The sequence below is a fragment of the Mustela putorius genome, unplaced genomic scaffold (genome assembly GCF_011764305.1).
Source record: "Mustela putorius furo isolate JIRA1106 unplaced genomic scaffold, ASM1176430v1.1 tig00003896_pilon_pilon_pilon, whole genome shotgun sequence".
Lineage (NCBI taxonomy): Eukaryota > Metazoa > Chordata > Mammalia > Carnivora > Mustelidae > Mustela > Mustela putorius.
In genome coordinates this window covers 3,356,748-3,376,833 of record NW_025422045.1, presented here as the reverse complement: position 1 = coordinate 3,376,833, position 20,086 = coordinate 3,356,748, and the positions used below count along the sequence as shown (strand labels likewise).

At 43.5% G+C, this 20,086-nt stretch overlaps 1 protein-coding gene across 2 annotated transcripts in view; it reads left to right on the top strand.

Annotated features, from left to right (window-relative positions):
• MYO1E (myosin IE) overlaps positions 1–20,086 on the top strand; it is a 196,550-nt gene that overhangs the window by 19,436 nt on the left and 157,028 nt on the right. The gene's annotated exons all lie outside the window — the stretch shown is intronic.

The window sequence follows — 20,086 nt, the reverse complement described above, 5'->3', positions numbered from 1 at the left end:
TCCCAGCTGTCACCCTGGTTTGAATCTGTGATCTCTTAGGCTGGGACCGTCCCAAGAGTTTCCTAAGTGATCTTCACTGTCTTCCCCCTGTAGTTCATAGAAACAGCATTGCCACAGTCATTTTCCTGGTAATAAGAGCTTTGCACCTGTCACTCTTACTCAAAAACTCTCAGCTCTTACAGAAAACAGGCTAAAGGCCAAAATGTGGTACTGTCTCAAATCTCTTCCAGGCTGCCCCTGTCCAACTCTTATTTTCCTGCAGTCCTTCTGGGATGTGTAAACTCCTGTGGGGCAGCTGAATGCCTTGTCCCTGCTGTTAGATCCTAACATAGTGCCTGCGCACAATAGGTTCTCTCTCTCTCTAAGATTTTATTTATTTATTTGACAGAGAGGGAGAGAGCATAGCAGGGGGAGCTGCAGGGGGAGAGGGAGAAGCAGACTCCCCACTGACCAGGGAGGCTGGCATGGGGCTCGATCCCAGGACCCTGAGATCATGACCTGAGCTGAAAGCAGACACTTAACCGGCTTTGCCACCCAGGCGCCCCAGCATACAACAGGTTCTTAATAAATATTGATTGATTAATTGAACAAATGAATGAATGAACTGATTCTCATGTCCATGCTTTATAGTCGGGCTAGAATTCACTTCTTGGTCAGGCCATTCTTCATGACTGGTCTCCCTTCCCTTTCTTGCCATTTATCAGAATCCTCTGAGGCCCGCATAAAGGCTCATTTCCTGGAAACTTTTGATGTAGCTCACTGAGTTCATTCCTTCTTCAAATCAGCCCTTGCCATGGAGTTATTTATTTGGTACTTAATTATATGCAGTCTTGCAGGCTGTCTGTATGTGCGTCATACTGTGTAGATGGACTGTAAGTCCCTCGAAGTCAGAAAAGATTTACATTTCTTTATCCTCTTCAGAATTTGCCATCTTTCCCTCTGGCCTTTTCACATTTTTCTACCTGCCCTCCTGGTTCCCAGGTCACTGGCAGCTCCTTCATAACACCTGGGTTGGGTGTGATGCTTGCTTGTGGGTGAGGCACCTCTCCCCTCAGGAATGCGTGCAGTCCCCAGGGCATGTCCTGCATCATCTGGTTTCTCTTTGTGTCATCTACTCTTTGTAGAAATGATGGATGCTATAAGCTTTGTCCTTCTGCGTTTTATGTCCCTCCTTTTCATTCTGCAATGTCCATGGAACTCCCCTTTCTCCACCAATACAAGTACAAACATGATGAATAAAAGTCAATGCCATTGTGACTCAGTGTATCCTCCTTGTGTGAAGGTGAGTCAGGAACCACCAGAAGCAGCGGGAGTGGATCTGTTCCATTCTGAGTGGGAGGCAGGAGCCTGCCTGGTGACGAGGAGAGTTTTTTCTCCACCTTTAGGTTTCTCCACCTCTTAGGTTTCCTGGAACCAAGCAGAGCAAATTATTTAACTCTGTACTTCAATTTCTTTTTTTCTTTTTCTTTTCTTTCTTTTTTTCTTAAAGGAAGTAAGAATAGTCTGTGTTCCCTTTTCTAGTGGTGCTGCATTGAGTATTAATAAGAACATTATAAAATGCTTTGAATGCAATCACGGTGACATGTGAAGTATCATAACCCGATCACAGCTGAAGCTCTGTACTATCGCCCCTCCTTTCTGGCTCTCCTGCCTACCCCCCAAAGCGGGAGGCAACGCTTCCTAATACAGTTATTACGTAAAGATTTTTCCAACAACCTTGTGTGACCTGTTAAGGAAAGACATCAAAATTGGAATCAATCGTGTAAGGTTATAAATGTCACAAGAAAATAGGCACATTTCCGCTTGACCTACTCAGCTTCAAGTGTTCACATCTTCCTAGTTTGGGGAGGGATGAATGGCAGAGAAGAGAAATCACAGAACGAAATGAATTAGTAATGAATTCATTGAACTTGCGCAGGGTGGCTTGCCTATTTGAAACATTCTTGGCAAAATTGCTCATCACCCTCCTCCATCACTGGCTGGGTCGTTTAAAGAAGACTTACGGCATTTGAATTTTCTAAAAAGAGCGAGTCCAGTTCAGCGTTTTGTATATGGTAGATATTTTGAAGCACATGACCGGAAGCGGGTAAGGACACCCTTCTCTGCCTTCTTCTTGGGCTGGAGGAAGGACACCCTTGTCTAGAAGCATGCTAAACCCACGATCATATCCTTTTCCTAAACATGACAAAATCTTGTTACAAAATTATATAAGAGGCATACATATACATAGAGATCCATACTGAGATGTTCTCCAGAGAACTTATGGGAGGAAAATAAAATAATTAATTACTAACCAAAATAAGGTTTCTTTTCTTTTTTTTTTTTTTTAAGATTTTATTTATTTATTTGACAGAGAGAAATCACAAGTAGATGGATAGGCAGGCAGAGAGAGAGAGAGAGAGAGGGAAGCAGGCTCCCCGCCGAGCAGAGAGCCCGATGCAGGACTCGATCCCAGGACCCTGAGATCATGACCTGAGCCAAAGGCAGCGGCTTAACCCACTGAGCCACCCAGGCGCCCCCAAAATAAGGTTTCTAATGATCCTTTTTTCTCCCTCCTCTGCCTGGGTGCTCCCCTTCCATGCCCCACGTCTTATCTAGGCTCAACAAGATCCCAACCCCTCCAATAAGCCTTCTCAGATCTCTTTCTCTTCCCTATGTCCATGGCATCTGTTTAAAATGTCCTTACCTCCCACATCCTGGTCTGCCTGGTGGCACAACACTCGGGATTCCATGTCTCATTAAGATGTGGACCTCTGAGGGCAGGGCATGTTTTGGACACGAGCCAATGGACTCCATCTCGTTTATTATTTATTTATTTGTTTATAAAAGATTTTATTTATTTATTTGGCAGAGAGACAGAGAGGGAACCCATGCAGGGGGAGGGGGAGAGAGAGGGGGAGAGGGAAAAGCAGGCTCCCACTGAGCAGGGAGCCCAACGTGGGGCTCAATTCCAGAATCCTGGGATCGTGACCTGAGCCAAAGGCAGTCCCTTAATGACTGAGCCACACAGGCGCCCCTCCATCTCGTTTAGAAGACCCCGTAGATCTTTTTAAAAATGTCAGTCTCTGGACTCCATCCTAGTGAAAATCAGAGTTCCTGGGGTGGGACTCAACTGTATGACCTTTCAAAATTTCTTGGGTGATTCCTAAAAACAGCCCAGGTTCGGGGTTAGGAATAGATATTTAAGAATTGTTGCCTGTGCTACAGTTTGGTGCAACATCAAATGCAAATCAGTGAGGCAATATATTTGCCGTGCTGCAGTGAGCCACTGAACTAGGAGATTCGAGGGGGTTGTTTGTATTTTGTTGATGAAATGGGGGGAAAGGGATGGGGAGTGTATTTGTTTAATGCATGTATTTCTTCTGTAAAAGGGACATGCGCTCCCAGGGGACATTATAAAAGGTGAAGGAACCTCCCGGTGAGCAGCACTGGGGGTCTTCAGCAGTGCAAGGCTCTGGCAGCCTTCTGCCCCCTTCCACACTGTCGTCTTGTGCTCTAGAGCAGAGGCTTCCAAAACATGGCAGGGGCTCAGCCCACCTGGGGAGGCGATTTTCAGTGGGGTTGGGGGAGGTTCAGGCATCTGTTTTTCACAAGCGTCCTGGGTGACTCCTCTAAGAGCTTGAGAACCACTGCTCTCAAGATCCCAAGTATGGGGGTTGTATCCTAGTGACCCTAGTGCACTGGGTCTTTTGTGAGGGGAGCAGGGGTCTTTCCTAGATTGTTTTTCTCACCCCCAAATTATACAGTCCTACACATGTTTTCTCTAGAACCTTTCTGTAGTTCTAAAGTTTAGCTCCTCATATCATCTAAAATTTCCTTTTCTGGGGCGAGAGACCACACCCCCTAGAACTTTTTCCAAATGGGTATTCATATAATGGTTCTGAAAGTGATCTATTAAAGATCCTCTCTGAAGTGCTGCCTTTATCCTCTATTAGATGCCCGTCTGTATTCCGTTTCTGGTCTCTTCTTTTCCACGGGTCCTTTTCTCTATTCTTGAGCCTTTCCCTCAGTACCATACTGTGCAATTGCTCTAGTTTTAGAATATGTTTTTATATTTGTTTAGGCAGGACCTCTCTAATTGTATTCCTTCTTAAATGAGTTCTTGGTAGTTCACCTTCATTCACTCTTCTAGATACAATTTAGGATCATCGTGTCAAAGTTTCAGAATCTCTTTAGACTTGAAATTGGAGTTGCATGGCCTCTCTGGAGCACTTTGAGAAGGCGAGCATTTCTAGGACTGAGTCTTTTTATCTGCAAACATGGGGTCTGTGTCTTCATCAGCTCTTCTTGTAGGAACTTCAGTGAATCTTTGGGCTTTTCTTATGTAACTCTTTCACATTTGTTATTAAGTTTATTACTGTCATTTTTTTTTTTTTTAAAGATTTTATTTATTTATTTGACAGAGAGAGATCACAAGCAGGCAGAGAGGCAGGCAGAGAGAGAGGAGGAAGCAGGCTCCCTGCTGAGCAGAGAGCCCGATGCGGGGCTCGATCCCAGGACCCGGGGATCATGACCTGAGCCGAAGGCAGCGGCTTAACCCACTGAGCCACCCAGGCGCCCCCTATTACTGTCATTTTATAACTTCTGTTCTTAGTTTAAATGGGCTCTTTTAAAAGTAAATAAATAAATGGGATCTTTTCTATAACATTGTCTCCTGAAAATATTAATCGTTTTTTTCTCATATTTTATTCTAATAGTATAATGGATACCAATACTAACCCCAGAATTAAGATAAGAATCTCATTTATCTGAATATGAAGTATTCTGGTTCATTCCATCTTTATCTGTTAATTAATTAATTAATTAGGTTTTAAGTAGGCTCCGCGCCCTGTGTCAAGCCCTCACAATCCTGAGATTAAGACCTGAGCTGAGATCAAGAGTCGGACACTAAACCGAATGAACCACCCATGTGCCCTTGGTTCATTCCATTTTTAAAATGAGTGTATGTCTTCTTTTCTTGACTAAAAAAGAGAAAACCAGGGGTGCTTGTGTGGCTCAGTGGGTTAAGCTTCTGCCTTTGGCTCCAGTCATGATCTCAGGGTCCTGGGATGGAGCCCCACATAGTGCTCTCTGCTCAGCAGGGAGCCTGCTTCCCTTCCTCTCTCTCTGCCTGCCTCTCTGCCTACCTGTGATCTCTGTCAAATAAATAAATAAAATCTTAAAAAAAAAAATGAACCGCTTCTCCTCAAATGTCCTAGAATATTCTGCCTAGTTTGTTTCTTCATTACAAAAGCAGCTTGGACCATCAGGTCATTGTTTGAAAGACTCATGGTTGGCTGTATGTCCCATGACTTGCAGAAGGGGCAAAAGTGGACCAAATGAGCGGTAGCCAGACATACCCTTCACAGAGCTTCTGAGTAGAACCCCGATAGTGGCCAGATGTTCTGTCCTACATCTCCTCTTCCTAAAGGTCAAGGAAGCACACAATTTAAAGTGAAAAGAAGAGAAAAATGTTTTAACTGTACTTAGCAGAATGAGGGATTCAGAAGTGGGAGTCAGACTTTGGTTTAGAATTTCAGTAGGAAAGGGACATCAGGGTGGCTCAGTTGGTTAAGCATCCGACTGTAGCTCAGGTCATCATCTTGGGGTCCTGGGATCGAGTCCTGCATCAGTTTCTGTGTTCACTGGGGAGTCTGCTTGATATTCTCTCTCCCTTTCTTGCTGCTCCTCTTTCTCTCTGTTTCTCAAATAAATAAATCTTTAAAAAAAAAAGAAGAATCTCAGGAAAAAAGAACGATTCTAGAAATCAAATAATTCTGAGGACTAATAATATAAAAATGTTTTGCACACTATAAAGTAATAGTCAAATGTATTAGGAAGTACTAACTCCATGTGTTTTAGCTACATTTAAAAGACTTCCAGAAAATAATGCCATTGCTGGACAAAACTTGGTCTATCTATCCCAGGATTCTTGTCATGGCTTTAAAGGAAGTTTTACATGAAAGCAGAGGAAACCTTTAATTTAGGTACACATCTATACCATGAGTAACACCTAGAAAGCCTTGGGGATTCTGGTAATTGGTGAATGTGCTATCTATTCTAAGTCCCCAGGCTAAATACCTATTCATTCCCCAAGCGAATAATGTCCCATTCTTAACAGTTAATTAATAATATCCTATCCCTGGTACCTGTCTCTGCATTTCCCTGTCTTTCCTCAGTCATCCTGTACCACTGGGAATATAAAAAGTCATTAGCCAATCCTGCTTTCTAGCATGAAGATCAAAGCCAAAGTTAAAGACAAATGTTCAACCCTTGGGTTCTGATGTTTAGTGAATCTAGAGTTTCCTCCACAAAAGGGTAAAGATTCTGTAAACTCGTTAAATTACTCTTCTCATCTTCCTATTTTCCCATTTTATTTTGCTGCTGAAATAACTAGACGTGAGTTTTTGTTTTTTTGCATGTTGTCATGGTTAGAGGTTTAGAGGGGGTTGAGACTCCCTTACTGTCTTCCCGGTGGTCACCAGCCCCAACCCCCCTGAGAGCCCAAGGCCACGGTCCTGGTTGGGAGTTGGTCCTGGTTGGGAGTGGGGTATGATGGGAGGAGCAGAGTTGGCCCAGCCTCTCGTGGAGCAGGCTTAGTGGGAGGTGTGCAGAAACCACGGAGGAAACTGCTCTGTGGACAACTTCCCACTACCTAATTCAGCCCAGGGGGTGCCTTTGTGGATTCATAGCCTAATCCTCTCTGACCAGCAGGTTGAAAAACAAAAAGTTTGCTTGGCTCCTGTCTGGGAGTCGGGAGCTTGGGTCTGGGAGTCCGGAATGCACTGTGTGCCGAGTCAGACATTTCAACTCTTCTTTGAAGCAAAAGGGAAGTTTAAACACTGACCTAGTTTAAGTGGCTACTATTCGTTAAAGGGGGAAAAATGGCCCTGTTCATGAAAATAGAAATTTGGCTAGAAATGAAAGAGGCTACCAAATTCCTAAGCCACCTATCAATTTCTTTTTCAAACTTAATTGCGTTCTCTTTGCCCCACAGTGCAATTGTTGCTGTGAACCCGCTTCAGTTACACCTAGTAGCTGAATCTGCAAATACCACAAAGCTTTACTTGCTTCAGAAGGATTTAGCTTCATTAATTTACACTGTTGGGGTGACATTTCTCAGTTGAGTGGGAGGGAAAAAACTGGCTTAATTTAACCACGTAAGCCACATCATGAAGGGGGAAACGTAGGGAGTGTGTGTAAGTGACTTATTTGCCTTCTTACTTAAGTGAAGATGTTTCTGGCTTAGGTTTTTACCTTGTCCTTTAAGAACTTTATGAGCAAGATATTTTAGGCTATGGAAGTTTGAATGTTCTTTTAACTCTGGTACTACAGGCTAAGGCTCTAATTTCTGCCAAATGTGAAAAAGTGGAACAGAATAAAGCCATGTGCTTTACATTAGAAAGGTTGTATCTGATCGATGTTCATGGTTAGAAAAATTGTAATCAGGCTCACCATTTGTAGATATGGGTAACACAACTCCTTTGCCAAACAAAGTTGGTTTCATCCTAATTGCTTGCCTTTATGTGCGTTATTTTCGTATCTGTGGTAATTGGGTTTGGTTATACTTAAAAACTATTCAGTGGTAATTTATAGTGGAGAGCCTGGTTTGAGTCCTGGCTTTTGTAATTTTAGAGAAGTATCTTTGGTTTGTTCATAGTATTCATGGTAATAAATCATCTCCTAGAGTTGTTACAAGGACCATATCAAATAAATTCTAAATAACTTAATAATTGCAAGGCAGTATTATGTAAGCATTGCTTTGCTCTGAGGCTAAAACGAAGGGTTCTTATGGGTGTGATGTACGAATTGCTGGAGGTACCAGAGAATTTTCCAGATGGTCCAACATGTGTCCAAAACTCAAGTCCTATTAGAAACACATATTTTAGAAATAAAAAACATTTGTCACGGCATTCTGAGATCTAGATTTTAAAGGACATAAGTAAACATTGAAATGGTTTTTTCCTCCATGAGAAAGCTTCAAGATTTTCTTTTGCTCTGGGTTTTTGCTGGGTGTGTTTGGACAGAAGAGTAGCAAATAGGAGTCACCAAGGGCATGGTCCTTTGGCATCATCAGAGCGATCTCCACATCACACAGCCAGGAGGTAATCACAGGAGAAAGGCATCAGAAGTGCATGTGCAAATGGCACTGCATATATTCTTGAGGACGCTTGTAACATCCTTCGTACAAACCAGGGCTAGCACACTCTCAAGCCATAATGATGCCTTTGCACCATCCGCCAGGGCAGTCCATTTATGGGCTTTTTTGTCTCCCCATCCTGCCTGCCAAAATTTATTGGTAAATAAATACTCAGGCCACTTAGCGGTGGCTGTTGTCTGGGGCACGGAGTGTAATCCCCTTTAAGGGCAAGTGTGTCCTAGCCTCCGAGGAGCTGGGAGAAACAGGTGCCGAACTTCGGAGAGATCTGGAAGAGAACCCGGTCAGGCCTCTTCTACTTTTCCAGCCGTGATCATCATGTGGCACGTGCACGGGACCACAGTGAAAAGCAGCCTTGATGCCCGACCGAGCGGGGTTTTTATTATTCATATTCTGCACAGATCTGTTGATGCAAAAAACATGCACTCCTGATGTGGCCACTGAATCATCGCCTGCTTCTTTCAAAAATCCCTCAAATCTTGTATTCTGATGGTATTTGGCGGATCACGTCTCCTCCTGCAGCAGCCTGTGCTTGCCAGCAAAGAGTCTGAAAGTGGTTTCAAGTGATTTTAACAAACTCTTTGATGAGGGTCCACCTTTTACTACATGCCGAGAATAGCACATATACCCACCAAGTCGTGCCAAGCCTTGTTCTTTCCTTCTTTTTAAAATTTTAACATCAAATTTGTACTTTGTTTGATATGAAAGTATGAAGCCATGAACAGCGCAGGGAATGAGTAAAGATTAATTGGGGTCGGCTTGGGTCCGCACGAACGCCCTTGTTTTTCCCTTTCACAGTTGGACCCCTCGTGGTGTGAATATTTTCTTTGATACAGTCTATGATTGTGTTACATTTTGCTTATAAGAGGTCTAAAGACTGTTAACATGTTTATTTAAAACTTCCTCAGCAATATTCACAGCGAGGAGGGATTGGTGGAGGTGTCTTTGCAAATAAGTTTCCTTGGTTTGCTTCCTAGTTTGCTTCTAGGTTTCTGAACGTGTACCCCTAAATGACGCGTCCGGATGAATGGAACAAAATGGAGGAGACATTTATGCCAATCGGATAAGTAAATAGTTATCATCCTCATGTTAGAGAGTTGGCAAGTTTTTCTCAGATCTTCTACTGTTTTTGATTCTGCCAGCCGAACCCAAAGACCCAGCCGTGTGATGAGAAGGGGGTGAGCCCTGCCAAATGATTTTGGTGTAATCATCTTACCGAGACTTCACAAGCTTTGGAGAGTATTTGGGTGAAGTTGGTGGCTGTTTTATTGCTACCATCTGATTCTGCTTTGGGCCCGTAGCAGTTTCTGCCACTTTGTCACCAATTGCAGGGCGGGGTGGGTAGATGTTTTTACTAGAGTGGAAAAAGATGATGTTCAGTAGCTGTTTCCTGTAGTCCTCTCAGAATTTGTCCAAAATGACTATGGGACCAAGAGCATAGCATTCAGTTGCTGTTGATTGGGTGTGAGACATTAGTAACTAATTTTAATTTGAAATTATAGTGTCTGTCCTAAGAATGAGTAAGACGAGCTAACAGAATAGGGGATATGTTCAGGTCCCCTGGGCCTCATCTTCAGTTTTGGTGTTATGGTCTCACAAGCCTACGGGCCCCAGGGAAGAAGTAGTTCTGTCTTGTTCACTACTCTTTCCTTAGCACCTCGTGCAGTGCCTGGCATAGAGCTCGGCTCAGTTTATTGAATTAATTGAGTGAGTGAATGAAAAACTAGGTAGAAAAGGAGTTCCTGATAGCATCTGCAAAAATAAGCAATTCCCATAATTAATTGCATTTTGTGGGGGTTTTGTTTGTTTGTTTGTTTGGTTGGTTGTTGGGAGGGTGGGTTTTTTGGTTGGTTGGTTGGTTGGTTGGTTGTTGGGAGGGTGGGTTTTTTGGTTGGTTGGTTGGTTGTTGGGAGGATGGGTTTTTTGGTTGGTTGGTTGGTTGGTTGTTGGGAGGGTGGATTTTTTGGTTGGTTGGTTTGTTGGTTGGTTGGTTGTGGGAGGGTGGATTTTTTTGGTTGGTTGGTTGGTTGGTTGTTGGGAAGGTGGGTTTTTTGTTGGTTGGTTGTTGGGAGGGTGGGTTTTTTGATTGGTTGGTTAGTTGGTTAGTTGGCTGGTTTTCAAAGTCCAAGAGTAGGAAAAACCCACTAGACTCCAGTCTTTACATGGTTGTTGTTCATTGATTTTATAGTGGATGGAGTGAATTGTTCTCTCCCTTCCCTTAGCACACATCTCTCATGTTGGGTGTTGGAGTGTCACTGTCAGCCACCACTTTGTCTCCTAATTGCTGCTGTTCTCTGCTACTCATAGATACCCAGTACTGGTGGATATTTATGTTACTTCCATTTTTGTTGAACATTCCTGCCAGTATTCCATTAAGAGTACTCGACCTGAGAATTGCAACAGGATTGTTGATTCATAGAGTATATGCCTATGACATTTTGAGAGGAGCTCCATAATTGACTTCCAGAAAGGAGCTGTCTATTTACTTGCTCACCAGGGGCATTAATGAGTTATGAAAATAGGGTAACATTTGGAGGATAATTCTAAGTAACTAAAAACTAACTCCCTGGGAGCTTACAGAAATTTGGAGGATAAGAGATTCTTTATATGTCTTTTATATCCTCCACCACATAATTAACTGAGAAATCAATCTATTCTGTCAAGAATCCTCTCACCTTTCATACTCTTCACCATTACCTGGGCATATTTCTAGGGAGGTTTTCAGGGAGAAAAAGTAACTCTTTTCTATGAAGAAGATATGCTGTTCCAAAGTTTTACTTAGATATGTGCTAGAAACTCAAAAGATATTTATTGAACTCATTCTTGTGGTTGAGCTTTCAACTATAAACAGTATTGGGGGCACCTGGGTGGCTCAGTCAGTTAATCATTGGACTCTTGATCTCAGCTCAGGTCATGAGTTCAAGCCCCGCATTGGGGTCCACACTGCATGTTGAGACTTAAGATAAACACAAGTGTGCACATGCACACACACACACACACAGACACACACACAATAGGAATAAAGAAAAAAACAGAGACTGAAATCAAGGCAGGAAGAGAGTTGGTCTAGAAGGAAGTAGGGAATTCGTTTGCTCAGAGGAAGGACACACAGCCAGTGGGATATAGGGCTACCGTGTGTGGTGGGGTGTGGGTGGTAGCAGGAAGTCTTTTTTCTTTTCTTTTTTTTTTTTTTAAGATTTTATTTTTAAGTATCCCTGCACCCTCATGGGGCTTGAGCTTACGACCCTGAGATCAAGAGTCACATGCTCTGTTCACTGAGCCAGCCAGCTCCCTGCCCCCCCATCCCTAGCTCCCCTGCCCAGTGGCAGGAAGTCTTACAATGTGTTCAGAAGGCTGGTAAGTGGAGGGGGTATGTTAGAAGGAGATGGCAGAGAAGCTGGATATTTACAACAGAAAGTTGCTAAGCAAGACACAGAATAGGACTATAGAATTTCAAAACTTACAAGAAATGTGACATTTCTTAGTAGATTATGCTTAGGTTGTGTTTATTAAGCAATAGTTAGCTCGTGAAGTTACTATATATGCCAGTTCTGATAAATAAGACCATTATGTCTTCATAAAAAGGAAAGAAGTGGGGTTCCTGAGAGGTTCGTTAAGTTAAGCATCTGTCTATGGCTCAGGTCATGATCCCGGGGTCCAGGGATAGAGCCCTACATTGGGTTCCTTGCTCAGTGGGGAGTCTGCTTCTCCCTCTGCCTCTCCCACTGCTGCCCCCCAGCCCCCAGTTTGTGCTCTCTGTGTCACTGTCTCTCAAATGAATAAATAAGATCTTAAAAAAAAAAAAAAGAAAGAAGAATTTGGGACTCCTATCTCTTTCTAGCTCAACTCCTTTTTTGAGGTATGGGGGTACAGTTGGGGGAGGGGGGCGCTGTTACATAACGGGAAACACCTGATTGAAAAACAATATGAAGTCGGTCTTACAATCCAACTGGCTGCATCCAGTAGAACACCAAGAAAACCAATTCCTGGCATCTCTTCTGTTAACTATTAATACAAAGGTGACCTAGATGATGGGGGAATTTAGTTTATGTGGCTTTAACATGGAACAGATCAATGACAACTGTCCTGTGGATTTATAGGACAGGGAATACTACAACCAGAAATACCTGTAACTATAGACTCCCGGTGTCGTTCGGGGTAATCTATAACCTAATGAGGGTGTGTTTCACCTTTCCTAGTGACAACCGAATAATGGAAGCCCTGGGTCAGTTATTCTGGTCTGTGAGTCATAACTTAGAAAATATTAGAAGTAAGTCCCAACTTACTTTTGATGTTGCTGTTTTACAAACAGCAAACGTGTTTGTAAAAGCTGTAGAAAAGCCCAGAATTCATTTCCCTTACATTGACATCGTAATCCCATGGGGCACTTTGTCTCACGAGCAAAGTGAACAACAATGGGAAGACCTCGAATACTCAACCCGTGACTTTGAGCAGGTGATTTAACTTCTCTGAGAACACAGTTCCTCATCTGCAAGATGGAAATAATGTCTCCTTCAATGTCTCCTTCCAGTCACAGGCTATCCTGAGGGCTCAAAACGGTAAAGGAGACAAAAGCTAAAGTACTGCAAAATTGTAGAGTGCTTTTTGCTTTTAAATTACTTTGTACTCATACGTCAATTTTTATCTAGGGCCTCTATTCCAGGCTAAGAAAGAAAGCTCTCAGCCTTCATTTTACTCAAATTAGCCCTACTCTATCCTTACTTTAAATTTGTCCATTTTTTCCACCTCTTTTGAACATCACCCTGTCCTTCAATAATAAAATAGAACCGCAAGTCATGAAATCAAACTGTGAAATTACTGAATTGTAAAGTCAGAACTCGCTACAGGGAAAGAGAAAAGCAGTCTGATTAAAATACCCGTCATTAAGGTGAAAATGACTGACTTCTATAGCTCCAAGAGGATGATTTACATTTTTTTTTAGACATGTTCTCCCGACTATTAATCTGCATATGTTTCCAATTGTGGAAGATAAGAGGTACCGATAATTTGGGACACAAATTTATTTTTCCAGCTCAATATTTTTGGAGATAGGAGATTGATGTGCCCATGTAATTTACCATTAAGAAACAATTCGGGTCTGGGGCGCCTGGGCAGCTCAGTTCGTTAAGCATCTGACTCTTGCTCTGAGCTCAGATCTCGACCACCGGGTTGTGCGTTCAAGCTCCATGCTGGGCTCCACACTGGGCATGGAGCCAACTTTAAAAAAAAGAAAAAACTGGGGTGCCTGGGTGGTTCAGTGGGTTAAAGCCTCTGCCTTTGGCTCAGGTTATGATCCCAGGGTCCTGGGATCGAGCCCTGCATCGGGCTCTCTGTTCAGTGGGGATCCTGCTTCCTCCTTTCTCTCTCTGCCTGCCTCTCCACCTACTTGTGATTTCTGTCTGTCAAATAAATAAATAAAATCTTAAAAAAAATGCTTTAAAAAAAAAAAAAACCTAATTTGGACCTGATATTGATGACCAGATTGATTGTAATCCATAGCAGAGGGAGTCCGTCCCATCTTTTTCTTGCCATTTGTATATATTGTTCTACCTCCTCCATGTCATCCTAAAATATGGAATCACTCAGTTCTATTTTTAAATTTTTATTTATTTTTTAAAAAAAGATTTTATTTATTTATTTGACAGACAGAGATCACAAGTAGACAGAGAGGCAGGCAGAGAGAGAGATGGAGAAGCAGGCTCCCCGCTGAGCAGAGAGCCCGATGTGGGGCTCGATCCCAGCACCCTGGGATCATGGCCTGAGCTGAATGCAGAGGCCTTAACCCAGTGAACCACCCGGGTGCCCCAATCACTCGGTTCTAAAGTGTTTCTCCTCTGACATCTTGCTGACCTCAAATTTCACATATCAGTACTCTTCCCTTACTTAGCTCAAGACTGTGCTTCTTTCAATTGGAGACTGAGGTTTGGAAAAGGCTGGTCACTTCTCCAGATAGTTTGATCTCCACCAGTGCTTTCACAATATAGTGAGCGCAACTGTGAACTGTGCAAGACTGCTCTAATACGTTTTGTGACTTTCCTCAATTTGTTCTTCTGCATCAAGTCAGCAAATTTCTGTAAAGGGTCGTTTGGGAAATATTTTAGTAGACCCTATGGTCTCTGTTGCAACTCCCTCAACGCTGCCGTTGTACAAGAAAACAGCCACAGAGAATGCATAAATGAATGGGCATGGCTGTGTTCCAATAAAACTTTACTTACAAAAACAAGCAGTGGGCCAGATTCGGCCCAGGGACTGTAGCTTACTGATCCCTGTTCTACATCATTCCCATGAAGATAGGACAGCTGGAATAATACTAAGTGGAATACATTTAATTAAATTAGGGTATTAATTTGTAAATACCCTAAAGTTGAATCAAAGATAGATTTTTCAGTTCTTTGTACTATGTACCCATAGATTGGATTAGGCTAAGGCCTGGCAACAGACTTAGGGAATATTTCCTTTTCTAAAGTATTTACTTCTTCTCAAATAGTTTCTCAAGTATTTATTTTTCTCCACACATAGTCTGCCATTTTCCACATTGCACTGTCATTTTAGATTAATGCCACTGACCTAATGCCAACCCTATACCACTCTTGGAGCTGGAAACCGAAAGAGAGAGAGAGAGCAAGGACAGAGTAGGAGAGGAAACTTACCTTAAATGATCCTTGGAGTCCACATCAGATACCTTGAGAAGCCATTGCTGCTTGGTTTTTAAGGTCTTCAATTACAGTGCTTTGATTCTTAACCTTAAGAAAATTCTCCTTCAACCATTTTATGCCATGCGGAATATCTATTACTGCTTAGGAATTTACTGTGGTTTTTCATTGATCGCGGCCCCAGATTCTGGAATATGTATTAATTTATTTGGGCAGAGAGTGCAGGAATCCACATGCAGAATATAGTGAACTTATGTTGAAGCAGAATATTGAAGCTGGGAATGATTAATTCTTAAAAAATGAACCATCAGCATTAATAAATACTGAATTCTAAGAAGGTTATTTTGCAGTTTGCTTTTTAAAGTACTGAAGTAATCTGACTGACTTCCCATTTCAAAGTGAAGGGTTTTTTTTTCCCTTTATGAACATTATTTGTTTAGAGTCATTGGTAAATTATTAATCTGCGTTCCAGTGTTTCACGTTTGAAATACCAGCCCTCCCTGTCCATGGGGGATTTGATCTCACTGTAATCAGCAGAGGGTTCTGGGAAGTGGGAATGGCTGTGGTTTGCTCTTTGAAAGACCTTAAGAGAGAATAAAAAAGCTGATGCTTTACAGGAAGTAGCCCTGCCCAGCATTTGACAGCTGGCAGTTTCCATATCGAGTCATACGATGCCCTGAACTTGGAGGGAACACTGAACTGTGGGAACGTTTGGGTGGGCTCCCTGCCCCCCTCTTTGCAGAGGTCCTTGTACTTTAAAGTGTTCTTGCAGCTCTTTTGAGCAGCTGTCAAAATCTTTTCTGGTTTGGAGCTGCCCCAAATGTTGATATTCTGAGCCTTTGGTCTCTTTTCCTCCCTACAGTGCACATGGAGGGTTGCTTTTGGGTTATCTCATGAACTAGACTGGTCATATGATTCTAGGGAGTTCTGGCCCTGGGTCCACACCACTTCCTAGCTCTATGGCTCATTAGGCAAGTCACTTAACCCTTCTGATTTCTTCACCGAGTGGAGACAAACTCATGGGAGCTAGCATGGGATCTCCTCCATGAAAATGTAAGCTCCACGGGGAAACGGTATTCCCACTGTCCGTCACAGTGCCTGGCACATAGTAGGAGCTCAATAAATATTTGATAAGTTAATTTATACTCAGCACTCAGTATTGTCATTATTAATACTGTTCTTGTACTTACTTGTGCTTATGCTACCCTTAGACTCAGGTTCTGTTTTAAAGAGTCCCTCTCCTTACCTTCTGCTGATGACAGGTATCCTTTTTTTCTTTTTAAGATTTTATTTATTTATTTATTTAAAAAAAGATTTTATTTATTTATTTGACAGAGAAATCACAAGTAGGCAGAGAGGCAGGCAGAGAGAGAGGAGGAAGCAGGCTTCCCGCTGAGCAGAGAGCCCGATTTGGGACTCGATCCCAGGACCCTGGGATCATTACCTGAGCTGAATCAGAGGCTTTAACCCACTGAGCCACCCAGGCGCCCCTAAGATTCTATTTATTTATTAGAGAGAGAGAGCATGAGCGGGGGGAGAGGCAGAGGAAGAGGGAGAAGAAGGCTCCCCTCTGAGTGAGGAGCCTGATGTGGGGGACTTGATCCAAGGACCCTGGGATCGTGACCTGAGCTGAATGCAGATGCCTAAGCGACTGAGCCACCCAGAAGCCCTGATGACAGTCATCTTTAGGAAGCCATGGTGTCAGTGGAGTGCTGGGTTCAAATCCAGTGCTGCCCTCGTTAACCCCCTGTAGAGTTCTGTGCTACTTTCCTCACCTCTAATTGGCATCACAGTGCCCACGTGCAGAGTTTAAGTGGGTGCAGTCTCTTTGCCTTAGTTTTCTCAACAGTATATGGCTATGCATGAGCCCGGTACTCACTCCTTTTCTCACTTCTTGGATTATCACCTGCCCCAACTGCCTAACCCTGGAGGTGCCGTGAGCTCCACGCCGGAGCCCGTGGCAGGTTGGCTCCGTATGCGGAGGTCTGATGGAGTCCTCGCCCCAGGAAACAGCCACGTCCAGAAGGCTTGTCACCAGTGGCCACATTTCCTTTCCTCATTGCTCCAAAAGCTGTGTTTTGATGAGGCTCATTGATGAATGGCCGGCATTGTGCATGTCCTTTAAGTTTCCATGGTTGGTCTTTATAAAATATGGCCACTACTACCTTGTGCCCCGTGGAGAGATACCATCACAACCACTGTGTCTAGGTGTTCACAGAGACCGTAAAATGCGTGTTTTGACACCTGCCCTGCACCCCTTAGGCTAGGTGTCTAGTTTGAGCCTAGAAGTGGATCATGTTCTCTCTCCTCCTTCAGCGTCTGTCTTTGCAGTCCACTCTGGGAGGTAGCACAGGTCCACATAGGAGCCACTTCCCCAGTGCTCTAAGGAAGGACACTGGTCTGTTCCCACCTCCTATTTTTGGCTTGAGCAAGGGCCAAACTCTGCTAGGCCTTCTGCTGCCCAGTTAGTCCCCAGGGGTGAGCTTTCTGTTTTTCTGACTTTCTCCTCTGATACCTTAGACACCTGGCCCTGTGCCCATTGGGTCTAGTGCAAAGGAATCAGTAACTGTCACCACCACAGCTGCCCCTGCTGGTAGCAGTTCCGCCGTCTCAGGTCCAGCAGCCAGCTTTGGTCCTTCGGAAGTGGGACCCTCTGTGAGGCTTTGTATCCCCCTCCTCTGCCTCCTTCCAGCAGGGGGTGAGCCTCCACACCTCCTGCCTGTGCTCTAGGGCCCATCACCTTCAGTTGCAGCACAGCTTCCATAGTGAAGGGGGTTCATGTGGCTAACATTCCATTGCCCATGGACGGGGAGCCTCAGGGTTGTCCAGGATGTGTCTGGAAATGGCACCCCAACCTAGCCTTTACTTGACTTCATTCTTTCTCTCACCCCTCACATCCCAACCAGAATGTCTTGTCATTTCTACTTAAAAAGTTAATGGAGGGGCGCCTGGGTGGCTCAGTCGGTTAAGCATCCGACTCTTGATCTCAGGGTCATGAGTTCAAGCCCCATACTGGGGCTTAAAAAAAAAAAAAGGGAACCTAACAGCGGTCCATCATTCCACAGCTGCCATCCTAATTCAGTGACCACCATTTCTCACCTAGAATGACTAGGATATTCCTAATGGTCTCTGTTTCCATACTTTCCCTCTGCATTTTCCACAGAGTGGTGCTGTTTTTAAAGTACACAAATGCATGCGTTTATATAGTGCTTACTACCTGCCAGCATATAAACTAATACTTATGCAGGACTAAATTTCCTGACAAGGTTTACGAAATGGCATAGGTATGGGGAAAGGTGAGCAGGAGTTGAGTCCTGGAAGTGCCTGGCGGTGACTTGGGGCAGCGCTTGTGATGGGTGCATGGGGACCAGAGGCAATGTCTCGTCCCCCACAAGGTGGAGACCAGATTGCAGACTCCGCTATGGAGTTGTGTGCTTGAAAAGTCTAATAGGAAAATACCTCCCCAATGAGGCATTTCCCAGTGTCCTCTCCACTATATTGACCAAGGGAGGCATTTGTGCAGTGATTACATCATCTTTAATTAAAGCATAGTTATAACATATGCAAGTTACAATGCATATTTTAACAACAAAGGAAGGTCCATAGACAAAAACAGAGTGATAAAATCACACAAATGTAAATCCCTGTGTGTGGGAGCCATTTAGGCTGAAACAATTATTTAAAAGCCAACAGGTTTCACCAGTTGATGGGACATTGAGAAACGGCTTGTGATTTTAAACTGGAAGATGGGTTCAGGCCGACCATCCACCTAATTTGGTGCAATTCTCTACAGGAAATGAGAATTACTTGTATATTGAGAGAAATATATAGCTGTCTGGGTTTTTAAAAAAACATTTAATTATTAATTTTAATTTAATTGTTATTTTCTTGTAAGCACGTGATAATAAAGAATGTACCCAAAAAGAGGAACTGAACCTTTGAGCTTGCCTAGAGTTCAGTCTCTGGGTATCTCAGACCATGAAGAATGTGTCATGGCTTTCCTCTAGTTGTTGCCTTCTGTGCTATGAGAAGACACTTTACTGCCTCCACATTGTGATTCCTGGGACAGCCCTGGTCACAGGTCACAGAGGTCAGCACCGGAAGGGGCTGCGGAGGTCAATCTGTGCCCCTCATGTGACAGGTGAGAAAACCAAGGCCACATACTGAGGGTCCAAAGACTCGTCTAGGCTGACATCGGGTCTCGATAGGCACCATGAACGTAACACCTGTTTCCACACTCAGCAGCTTTCCTCTAGTCTGGATTGATCAGTTTAAGAAAGAGATGCTGGCTCGATTGTAACAGATTGAATGAATTTAAAGACATGAGGAGGAAGTGCTCGGTTAGTTTTTAAAAATAGCTATTACTAGGCCTTCACGGAAAGAAAGCTAATGAAGTGATGGGACGTACATTTCAGTACTTGAGTTAGAGGATCTATTAGAGGATTGCACCGTCAAGCCCCAGAAAACCCTGAGCTGAAATATGTAAATCATCTCAAACCAGCAGTTTATGGTGGGGCCCTGTGCTGGTCAGCTGATCTACACCCTGCGGCTTGAGACGTGTACAGGACTTTAAGGCCTTCTGTCAAGCTGTGATCATTTCTCCAAAATTCCTGGTTATATAATTAGGCAATTTTTCCCCCCTAATAGAAAAGGAAAATGGAATGAGTTTAGTGGTGAAACCCTGCTGAAAGGGAATATAGTTCCCCAGACAAAAGTCATTTCTTTCCAAAAAGCCTTAGGATGCTAAAAATAAAAACAAGTCCAACTATTATTTTAAATTTGCAACTTGCAGTTGAGAGAACTTGGATTCTTCTCTGTGCTTCATTACTCCCCCTGAGAAGTAAGGCTCTGAGAGTCATTTAACGTCTTTAGGATAGAAGACCCCATCTGACTCCTGAAGTTCATCGAACCGTCAAGGGAAGTAGGTGCAACACTTGGACGTTCTTTCAGCCAATGGTTCAGAGCTCTGCTGTGTACTGCTTTCTGGGTCAGGTGCTTGAACAAGGGTAGACACAGGCTTTCTCCTACTCAGGCTTCAGGGATGAGGATGTTCACCTTGAACTTGGGTAGCTGTGTCTCTGAGATGCTTCTTCCCCACCTGTTTCCCCCTTGAAACATCGCAGATTCGCCAGGACCCCATCCCGCCCCCAAACCTGCCCAATTCCCAAGACAGCCTGATTTGCTAATGTTCTTTTTTTTTTTAATTTTTTAGAAGATTTTATTTATTTATTTGACAGACAGAGATCACAAGTAGGCAGAGAAGCAGGCAGAGAAAGGAGGAAGCAGGCTCTATGCT